The sequence below is a fragment of the Pinus tabuliformis genome, chromosome 4_1, assembly GCF_031772625.1.
Source record: "Pinus tabuliformis cultivar Carrire ecotype Pingquan chromosome 4_1, CPIR1, whole genome shotgun sequence".
Lineage (NCBI taxonomy): Eukaryota > Viridiplantae > Streptophyta > Pinopsida > Pinales > Pinaceae > Pinus > Pinus tabuliformis.
In genome coordinates, this window is record NC_142303.1 from 703,662,193 (window position 1) to 703,674,592 (window position 12,400).

The 12,400-nt window shown below is 35.0% G+C and overlaps 1 pseudogene; it reads left to right on the forward strand.

The window, feature by feature from the left end:
* Positions 1–1,576: 1,576 nt before the first annotated feature.
* LOC149178084 (F-box/kelch-repeat protein At5g60570-like) lies at positions 1,577–9,945 on the forward strand (annotated as a pseudogene).
* Positions 9,946–12,400: the final 2,455 nt, after the last annotated feature.

Genomic DNA, 12,400 nt, shown 5'->3' on the forward strand with positions numbered 1-12,400 from the left:
ATAATGCTTCTTTGGAATCCTCTCTTTTTAGAACAAAATCCCTCTTCGAGGGTACACCATTCCTTGAGGAAAAAGAGAAGGGATTACCATGTACAAGTGGTTACAATAGAAATCTATGGATATATTTTATTTTTCCTCTTGATTTTCAGAGTACAAAGGTTGTAAAGGGCTCTAGTTCTACAAAATGTTTAAGATCATATAGGCCAAACCCACTAGTACGCATCTAAATATATATCAAAGATCTGATCTTGATATTTATCTTCAGAATGGACACAAATGCATCCAATCCCCTTAGTTTTTGGGATCTAATCCCATACAAAACTTAAAAAAGGAACCAAAGAAAACAAAAACACTAAAGAAAAAAAATGTGAAATTTTCGTTATGCAACAAAAAGGTTTGCAATGTAGAAATATGCACACTGAATCAGAACCAAACCGAAATAAATATAGAAGAAGAGGATGGGTACAATTTTGTTTATGATCATCCGAATTCATCTCATAGACCTTTTCCATATAGTGATAGAAGGATAAGTATGTCAATCCCACAAGTGCAAAAACGTCAGAGAAACTTAAATAAAAATCACTTGCAAGAATTCCTTGTTCAGAAGGACGCTTATGTTGGTGAGCTTTCCAATAGAAATGTGGACAATATGGATTATGTGGGACAAGAGGTAACTTCTGTTAAATAAGTGGATGGAAACAATACTTTAAAATGAATGTTTTGTTTTAAAAAATATAGCACAACTTTGGTTATGTAACCATACTACAAATTTTAACAATGGGAAAAGTAATAATTTATTTCAATGGACAAAGTAACTCAACTTTGTTGCCACATGTAAATTCCCAAGCCAATTAGACATCTAGGAAGAAATATTTTTTCCCTCTGCACCAGTGCTACGGCTAATGGGGCAAAGCATATCAATTCCAACAACATGTGTAGATAAAAAGAACATGGCAGAAGAGAACAAAGAAAACATAAAATTTTCTAATAACTTTTCCCAACAACTTCCTTAGTATGATTGCTGCTCATATATGAAATTTGTAGGTTTGTTTCTATTGATGCTTGAAATTCACATAACACTACATTTTTTGGCTTCTGAATTGTTTTAAACTCACTAAGTATCAAATTTAAGCATTTATGGGCTGGAAACCTTGCTCTTGAGCCTGATGTCACCTCGAGATTTGTAAAAGTGTCATAAAACTATTGATTTATGATTTTCTAAGGGTATATCTCATCTGCTTGAGTTTTTTATGTTTGTCAAATAACATACCAGAATGGCATAAATGTTTTAGTAATTTGAGGTAAAACATTGCCTAGAATGATTTCCTTTAACCACAATCCACTACATAAACTAAGCTAATTCATAAAATCTCATTTTTTACAATAACATAAACTAAGCTAAGATCATAAAATATTATACCCTTGTTCCTTTTCCAAGATAGTTTGGTATTTAAATTTAATGGAGATATATGCTTCTATAAATCCATAGGCATAATAGCTCTGTAATCACTAAAAAAATTAAACGCATCAATTACATATGTGAATCCTACGTAATTAGATCTGAATCTGTAAAGGGATGGATACCCCTTGTTGTTTATTTGGTTCAAGAAGCTACATAGATAGCCATACTTGTGGTAAGAAGTGATCATAATGGCACTGTGCTCAAGTCTGCTGAGCTTTACAATTCCAAGCAAGGAACTTGGGAAACTCTACCTGACATTCATTCTCCATGGAAACTCTGTTAAGGTTTTTTCATGGACGGGAAGTTTTATGTCATAGGAGGCATGTCAAGCCCCATAGTTTCCTTGACATGTGGAGAAGAGTATAATATTCAAACAAGGACTTGGAGAAGGATACGTGACATGTTTCCTGGAGGGAACATAGTGACTCATGCTCCCCTATTAGTTGTTTTAGTTAATAATCAACTATATGTAGTTGAGTATTCTAGAAATGAAGAAATATAACAAGGAGAATAACACATGGGGTGTTTTCGGTAGGTTTCCATTGAGGGTAGATTCAACTAATGGTTGGGGTCTAAAATTCAGGGCCTATGGTAATGAGATTATAGTAATTGGTGGGCAGAGAGGACCTGAAGGTGAATGCATTGTAGTGAATTCATGGAGGCCTACCTCTGATGTTGGGAGGCCAATAGATTGGAAAGTCCTTGTAGTCAAGCGACATGCTGGAGTGTTTATTTACAATCGTGCAGTAATGAGTTGTTTATTTGGTAATTATTCTTGGTCTCGTCAGTCTATTGTTGTTCTGTATTTTTCAAAGATTAGACTTGTCCACATGATATGTTATAGAATGAGCCAATACTATATGACCTTACTTAGCCATAGTTTTTGCAAGAAATTTCCCATAATTACCAAATACAACTATACCAATCTTGAAATTATTCTTAGTTTCAAAGTATTCACTTTCCTTGGATTCATTACCAAAAGGCCCAGCAACATCTAATGCTTTAATATTTAGATGTCTGAGAAGGGAACTATATTCTCCATTTTATTTCTTCCCAACATAAAACAAAGAAGTTGATCTAATGTAGCATATTTGTGTTGGAATCAAGGGTTTTTTGACACCAAAGAATCAATGTGAAGACTAAAACTAAATAGCTAAAGGTTTAACTGAGGCAACCATGCATTGAAACATTAGACATCTCCAAGATTTTGGTGTACTTTACTGCATCTTGGGATGTAAGTTTAGACAGATTGAGCCCTTAGATTTTATGACAGAGAGAGGAACATAATGCAGCTTGTACTTCTAGAACACCTATTATTCATGGTTAATACGAAGTCAAGTTTTTCTATTGGAAAATAAAGCCTGCAATTTCACTAAGACAAGACAAATTTCTTACCAGTAGAATATATGATGGTAAAACAATATTTGATAAGTCAATCTACATGTATTGAACCTCAAAACCTTTAAGACCAACATGAAATCTATAAACTAACCCTTTTTTATAAAAAGTATAGAATTACCCTGCATCGATTAACAATATAAAACCCTCAATAGTGTTAAAGTACAAAAGCTTTAGAAGGTTAAAATGCTTAAAACCCTAACAGATACTCCAAAGTGTCCAGATTCGTAATATCCAAAATAATAATTCATTCAATATACTTTCACCTACTAAGGGACATTATCATTTAAGAAAACGTATCATAGAGGATTCACATAATAACTGTATAGAGAATGTCTCATACATCAATTGGTTTCTAAGGTATTAACGTTTCATTCCCAGATTCATTGATCGACATACATATAGAGTTCCCAAATCGGAAATATTTATTTCAACCATGCTGATTATCAAATTTAACACCTAATACCTTATCGACTCACCAAAAAACAAATTTAAACATCCAAGTTCATGTTTAAGGGTAAAGATGGAGCACCTCGAAGCCAAAAATTAATTAGAGCTTTAAACAATAGAAAATTCAACAAAGTTGACCAAAATTGCAAAGAGAAAATGGTGATATTTACCTGAAACTATTTCCAAACCCTTGCGCTAATTAGAAAAATGTTTGGACCAGAGTGTATTTAATGAAAAAAAATCCTTTTCAAACATTGAGCTTCTATGTGCATACAAGAATCCAACAGAACATTGGAGGCATTATATGCATAGTTTATTCTTTAAAATTCAGATGGTCATTTCCCGAGCCAAACTAATTCTCTTGACGATCTTCCATCTATTTTTCATAATGATGTGGTTACGGGATCTGTCCATTGATCTTTCTATCTAATTATTCTCAGGGAAACATGCAATGTGAAGCCTGAGATCATGGACCTAGGCGATTAAAATTTAACCCATTAGAGACCACTTTCACCCCACCCTATACTAACAACCTTGAAAACAAACTGTCAAGCTCATATCTTACTAACAAATTAAGATTAAAACTACATAGTGAAAGCCCCTGAAATGCAGGGTGAATTCAACCAGAAATCGTATGTGAATCAAATTGCTACCCCTGGGCCCTAAAATCTAGGGTGAATTCAACCTAGCCTCATTTTTCTAGAAACAAAGAGGGCAAAATAGCCCCTAACCAGTCCCATACCTGGAAATCGAGGCGATCTGGAGAAAATTCTACCTTCAAACTGGGCGAATAGAGCTTGGAATGTTTATCCACCCTATTTTTGATGGGCTAGAATATAATAATTATTTAATTTTTAAATTTTTTTGGGCTAACTGTTGAAAAGGGGTGTAATTTAAAAAATTCGCCCCTCCAAAATATGAAACGCCTTAAATTTTTCCCATGGGCTGAGATTCACCCCTAAAACTTTCTATGCTCATTATTGCTTGACCACATCCCTTAGATCACCATAAAGTCTCTCCATTTCATTTTGAATTCATTATGCCTTGAGTAAAACTAGTGATGCTCACTTCTTAGTAAATCTACACCTAGACAAGAAGTCTAACCTGACACCTAACATATCCATTAAATCAAAGCATCCAAGCCTTATTTCCCAAATCCATTTTTGACATATCCACAATCTCAATATTAGATCAATTATCAAGCCATGTTTCCAGAGTGTCTATATGAAACCTTTCTTCATATCCTTTGGAACAAAGTAGTTAAGCCATCATCAGAGGAATACCCGAGCTACTCTCACTCAAGATTCAAGGTTTATTAGGCTTTGATACCAATTGAAAGAATAAAAGTACAAGAGAAAATAATTAATTACCAACAATAATAAAATTCATTGTAACAAAAACCATGATTATCCTAAAAACCCTATACAAAGAAAACCAACTCCTAATAGATCTATTAGTCTTTTCCAAAAGGCATCTTACTATGGAGTCATAAAGTCATTAGATATGCTATATTACATCAAATACCATGGGAAAAACCATAGGTTATTGAAACCTTGGGCCTGTAAACCATTGATGGTAAACCCATTAATTATCACATCAAAATGACTCCATGACTAAGTCAAGTTTAACCTGACATCCCCCCCTTTAAACTTGAATTAGGGTTTCGCTTGACCAAATCCAACGAAATTGGAAAGTGAAGCTCCACCACTCACCTCCAAGCCCTACCCCTCTCAAATTCTATAAACAAGGTATCCAAGAATCCTACATGCTCCCTTTATCATCTAGGTTTACCCCTATGCTTTAGTGGTAATTTACCAAGAGTACACATGCCTTTTCATATCTTATAGTCATATACCCATTTAAATACAACTCATTTAATATTTTTTTTCATTGTTTCTATCTCAATATTAACAAATGTTTCCCTCTTCTTACCTTCATCTAAGACTGATTCTCTCCTTGGCCCACTCAAACCCTTGGTCACAAACATTTCCAACTCTTGAAAATACTCTCACCCATGTCCATTTCACATGGTAAATCTTAGTGAAATATCCCCTTGAAATCCCCAAACTTGATTGTATTGCACATTGTTGAAAAATGAACGATTTGTCATTAAACACTTAGGTCCAAGAGACTTCACCAATCTCACATCGAACTACTTATTTCCTTACAATGATCTATGGCATTTCTAGTGAGAGTTTTATCTCCACATGTATCATTCTTACCTGGTGTTGAGCATCATACCACTCTCATAAAAGGGTTCAGGTTAACCCATGTTTTGATACCAATTTTTAGGAAGAAAGTGAGAGAAAATAATAACTATAACATATAACATGTAAACATAAATCAAACATAACATATAATAACTATAACTATAACTATACCATATCAATAGATCTATTACTCCCTTGACCAAACTTAGCCAAGACAAGGGCCATCACCGCTTACCTCTAGTGTCCTTTGAATGGAGTATCCCCAAGAATTTTAAAAGCTCCATTACATGTAATCCATAGGATCACCAATACCATGTGATCAAAACCACCAATGTTGACCTAATAACTTTGAATCTTTCTCTGAATTAAGTTTAACCTAACAAGGATATATTCCTTGGTTGTATAAGACATTGAAATACAATGCCATGAGCGTTTTACAGCTAGATGAGATTCTTAGAATGCTCTATAGTGAGTATATTTACTTATCCATGAGAGGAAATTGCTTGGGTTGATGATTGAGTTAAATTCTTGTATCTTTGTTCCTTTTCCCCAATGAGCTCATAGATCAAATTGGGAGTGGATTTGTATTGGATGTAGATGTGTTGATAGTTGGAAAAATTCCTTTACGAGGAAAGGGAAAACTACCCAATAGAAACTCCTAATTAGACTTTCTCTCATTTGATATAGTGATTTACTCTAGTATGTGGGCTCATGTAGTTGCTAACAAAATTTTATTCTAGATAGGAGGCTTATTCATTTAAGATATCAACTATTTCTTATTCTTTTTCAAGTAATGTTCCTAATCAATATACATAAATAAAATTGACTATATTATTTACCCTATCTCAGCTAAGAGTAGTGAACTTAAAATATTAGATGCAAAACTAAACAATAAATAACTAAGGAAAGGAGAAATCCATAATTCCCAGTAATTATGAAATATGAATGAATGACATGAATTATAGAATATAACATCAAACATATCCACATCTAAATGTAACCAATTGATATATATAAGATATTGAAATTCAAACAATGAAAATAGTTTTAAATGCTACGAAAAAAACCATAAACATTTATAGAGTAACGAAAGAACAATATTAACACAAAAATTGAATTGATAATTAAATTTAAATTGTTTCTCTAATTGCATAATTTAGATATATATTCTCAAGCCAAAGAAAACACAACTTTTTTAGTCAACTCAATAGTAGTATCATATCCTTTCCTCATGCACCCCTCCTTCCCTAGGTCTTCAATTCTTTATTTATTCATGACATAAATGCATAAGTCCAAATTTTGGAATTTCCAGTTCCCCATAACTCTATTCCCCTATTGCAATTTATAGTTTTTAAGACCCCATAATGTGGTACTGCAAACTATCCCTTATATGTTGCAATCCTCACTATCATTTCCAAACAAAACATGATAATGTGGTCCTTCCACATTGTACATCCACTATGCAATCCCTTCCAGAAACCTCGTTCCTAAGCCCCCTAAACAAGTTCCTTTTCTTTCCTCGAAGTCTACAACTATTCATCTCTTCCATGTCCAAAACCAAACCTTCTTCCATTCAACAATTTGGGGAACCCACTCTTCTCTTTTTGATCTCATGGAACAATTCCTTAGCGAAAACATAGACTACCTTTTTGATCTCCATGAAGAAATTCTATGATCTAGTTATGTATTGTTTCCAACAATGATGGTCTCTTCCATCTAATGGTCTTGTACCCTCTAAACAGTATTCTCATGACACCTCTTTCATTGTAATTCTTGGAACTTTCAAAAATTGATTTCATGACGTACTAATGAGATCTAGATAACATATCCCTTTTCTCATCTATGATCATGTGGCACTACCTTTTCTACAATTGATTAAGCATAACATCCTCCATTATGATTTGGTTCACCTCTTCTTGATTTTGTGACACCATATTAACAATATAATCCTTTTACTATTTGGCTTCCACATGGTTAAATTACAACTACAATCTTTGTGTATCCATGGTAAGCATTTTGATGAAAACCTAACCCCGTGATCGTTGGCAATCTAAATCTTATGGAAATAGATTATTGTGTTCCCTCTTTCATGCAATCTTGTAGACTTGGCACCCAATGCCCATGATCTACTTATGTGGAAACTAAAACATCGAATTCCTCTCTCAAATTAGTGGTTGACGTTCTTCCAATGAGGTAGTTACATCCCACGATTTCCAAGTTTATCCCCTATCTCCAACAATTGATTGTATCCTCCTTGGTGAACTATCAACCTATTATAAACTATCCTTCACTTGATGTCGTAATGGTATCTTAAGCCATCTTATCAAACCTTTTCCTCATGTTGAGCTTCTAAGGGATAATGATTTGGCATTGTGGCACCTTTTCCTCATGTTGAGCTTCTAAGGGATTATGATTGGGCATTGTGGCATCATTCCATAGTTATTTTTTTATGAACTTGATAGCTTCTTTATCAACACATTCTCTTTGGACATTGTGTAATCAAACAAAAAAATAAATAAATTTATTAATTTATACGTGGTAAATAAGGAGATAAGTAAACAGAGAAACTCAACAAATCGAAACGATTGGTTTATTTAAGTTTTGTTTTATGGATGTAACCAAAGATCTTTGAACTTTTGATGTGAAACTATACTTCTATTGAATTCTTATAAATCCTTTATCATGATTGGTTGGCTATTGCAGATGGACCGTGAACTAATTAGTTTTATTCAAAATAAAAAGTAGCTTATATGTACGAGAACCTTAGCCTGGTGTGAGTGTGGTGATGGGAGATCCGGAAATTTCTTCTTATAAAAAAATAAATTGGAAACCATTTTAGTTAATGAATTCCTTAGGCCTACTCTTTCCAAAAGCCAATAAAAAAAAACATGTGGAAACCATTATAGTTAATTAATTCTTTCATCATGACATTTGCTTGAATGTACGTTCAAGCATTAAAACTATATTCTAATAAAATAGGCATATTGCTACATATTATAACAATAAAATCGTAGTGGAGGACCATCAAACTATCATAACAAAAATCATGTTGTTATCACTATATTTTGAAAATTCTCACAAATGCAGGCTTACGTCAAGGCACTAAGTCTCAAGTGCGAGCCAAAACAAAGTAGGGAAAAGATCAATAAGAATTCATGAATTTTGAAAACCAACGAGGATTGTGTTTCGTCAAAGAACAGAATTGTGTAATGTTTTTTTAATGAAATACCAAGCTTCGTGAAAAACAATGCTTTGCACATTATAAAAATTGAACTCGTTTTCATACTTTTATATATATTCGTTTAAGACATGATTGATTTGCATGAGTAAACCATAATGAAATTATTTTTAATCTGCCGAAGAATATAAATTACAAAAAATACAATTTTTAAAACAAAGTTTTGACGCTCATAAAGATGATGCAGTATTAGTCCTTTCCATCTGGCAATGGCTTGGGACTATAGTAATCGGTTTTTAGTGATTTAGCATTACTTAGTCTTCTTTTTTCTAAACTTTCTTAAACTTTCTTATTTCATGTTGCCTATTTACTCTGTCATTGAACTTGATGGTCTTATTTGGCCTCTTCCCCCTCTTTCCAAGGCAGAAGAAGCTGGACTATAGGTTATTCGGTTTTAGGCTGTTTATTTTTTTAAATGTTTTGTACTACCGAACTAATGTTAACATTAGTTTGTTTGAGTTGCCTGCAGAGTTGCTTGCTATGGTTGCAGTGGATTTGCTTGTTTGAGTTGCCTGCAGAGTTGTTTGCTATGGTTGCAGTGGATTTGCTATGGTTGCAGTGGAGCGGCAGCTTCAGGCACACGTTCAAGTACACGTGGATTCATGCAGATTACAGACCACATGGCGGTTGCACAGCACGTCTATCTATAGTTGTATTTCACAGATTCTGCCATCTGTGAGTGCATGTTTGTGCCGTGGCGCCTTGCAGTCCTGCAAGAACATCGAACAACTTAAACAGTACCATGCCCACATGCTCAGAAACAGGCTTCACCAAAACAGTCTTTTATACAACAAACTTGTGAGCATGTACGCCATGAATGGCAACATGGAGAATGCACGCTATGCCAGACAGGTATACTTTCCCTGTTGTATTCAATACATGTGCTTCTTTGTTAGCTTTGCAAGAGGGAAAACTAATTCATGAACACATAATTAGAAGGGGATTTTAGCCTGTTACCATTGTTCTTACCCATCGTTGTTTTGAAGTTAAGGAGCGTCGTTGTTCTTACCCATCGTTGTTTTGAAGTTAAGGAGATGAACCCTCCACAACTTAAACAATACCATGCCCACATGCTGGAAACATGGAGAATGCACGCTATGCCAGACATGTATACTTTCCCTGTTGTATTCAATGCCTATGCTTCTCTGTTAGCTTTGCAAGAGGGAAAACTGATTCGGGAAAACTGATTCATGAACATATAATTAGAAGGGGATTTCAGCCCATTACCTTTTTTCTTACCCGTAGTTGTTTTGAAGTTAAGAAGAGGAACCCTCTAGACGTCGAATCTCCACATCTATCGGGAATAAACTGGGATGAATATGCAAACTGGGATGAATACGCAGGCGGTGCTTGATACTGAAATTAGACCTCGCTAGCTGAACCTGGTCTACCTCGTCCTGCTATTAGGCTGGATCCTCGCTATTTGTTGCTTCCTGCAAAATTAGATTAGGCCGACTCATCATAGCATTGGTGGCCATAATAGCTCCTGTACATCTTTGTGGTTGCAAGCTGGTGCCTTCACAAGTTCTCCCCTAGCACCCGCGAGAACATCGAAACCACTCTGGGCTAGTAAGCTTCACAAGGCCTAGCCCTCAGGTTGTTCTTCCTGTCAGTCAGATCCCAGTCGAGTTTTAATGATAGATTCTCTCCCTCAGGTGGTTCTTCCTGTCGGTCCGATCCCAGAGATAGACTTTCCTGTAAAAAGATGAGGTAGGAATAAGGAAGAGCGAGTTGCTGGTAGCCACTTCAGGCTGGATTTCTGAACTGAGTCACATATGTTAGCTTTGATGCAACATTAAGTGGCGTGGTTAGGGATTGCATGCTATGTAATGGAGACAAAGGACGAACATGTGAGGCACTTGGCTCTCATGCGAGGGCCCACATAGTCCATTAACTTGGTTTTTTATTTTTTTGATTACACATTATATTTAAGTGATATATATTTAATTTACGACGTTGATGTTATTCATCAAAACTAGCTGATTAGTCAGAGTTATTGTAAGGCTAGGAGAGTAGAATGAATTGCTGGAGTCGACTGCAGAAATCTTGTATGGATTGATCCATGTCCGTTATATTTTAACAAGCAAGGGAATGAATGCCATGGTCAGTAGTGTTGGAAGCATAGTGAATATTGTGTTGTCTAGGAGTTTATGCTGATTCATTGTTCAATCCTAGTATTCAATTTGATGTTTCTAGAATATTGATTTTGGAAGATGTCCAAGAGTTTACTGTTAAGGGAAAAATGTCTCCCAATTGGCCAGTTTGACATTCCCAGTGTATAGACACCAATTTTGTATCATAGTCTGATACAAGAATTCACACGCTACATTCATATTATTATGTTGGCATGATGCGTGGGTTGTACGATTTTTTAGGGAAATTTATGTGTTTTGCTCTTTATTTACAGTTTTAGAAATCATAACTGGGATATTTTAAGGTTTTCCTACTGTTTAATGGTTAGGATTTCAAAACTGTAAAGGAAGGCAGCTTCAAAAACAACCTAAGAGTCGAGAGGCATGAATTTTGTCTGCCTTGTCGCAGCTTAATTGATTTTCACAGCTTTGTGTGATCACTTCTGTTTATGCCATAATAGCAAGGCTTTATGGTTGTTTTGCTTTTATGCCAAGTTGTTTTTCAGGGCATTAACTTTAATTTTGTACATCCTGTGGCCTAACAGCATTGGTCCAGATTCAGCTACCATTTACCATAAATTTGGGGCCAGCATATATGGACATTCAGACATGCTTTCCATTATCTTGAGACCTGATTCTAACAGCCTGCTGTCTTACGAAATGCCCATGCCTCTTTCCCAGAAATTAAATATAGAATTTTCTTGTAAATATCATAAAGTGTTATAAGAAACAATGGACTACCTCAGAGCTCTGTTGAAAGTGGTGACACTTTTATTTTATCCTTGGCATCTTGCAGTCGCAGTCAAAGTTGCAGACAATTCTTTTAAAAGCTTTTGAACTTACTATTTTTTATCCTTAGTCAAGGGTATAATCCACTACTTGCAAAAAAGTGGGCTTGGTTTAGCATTTTTGGTGTGTATCATTTTTGTTTCCTTGGAAAAAAAATCGCATTTCTATTCATAGGAAAATAAAGCATTATGTACATGCATATTCATTCTCAACCATCCAGCAGCTTGAAGGGCCGAGGAAACAAAAATCGCATTTATATTCATAGGAAAATAAAGCATTTTGTACATGCATATTCATTCTCAACCATCCAACAGCTTGAAGGGCCTTACAAAAGAGCTCAGAAGGACTTCCCCTGAAAAAGAAGCAACAACAACAAAAAAGGCTCCAATTACAGGTCATAACAGAGTCATAGACCTATAATACCAACATCATGGTGCTGGCCAAATGTTCATATACAGAAAAGACTAGTGTCGTGTTCTTAAATTTTTCTTGAGACTTACTGTATCAAATTGCTATTACCATCAATTATGTTATCATGTTTCAACAATGCACATTGAATCTCTTGAGCTCATGAACTTCCATATGAAATTAATAGATTGCCAATCCCCAAAGATGAGAGAAGCAATATGCACTTTTAAGCATTCGAGACCCTCTGATTCTTTTGAGGTATATTGGAGAGCAAATGTGATCAACCAGCAGAATCAGAGTCCCCCTATTCACA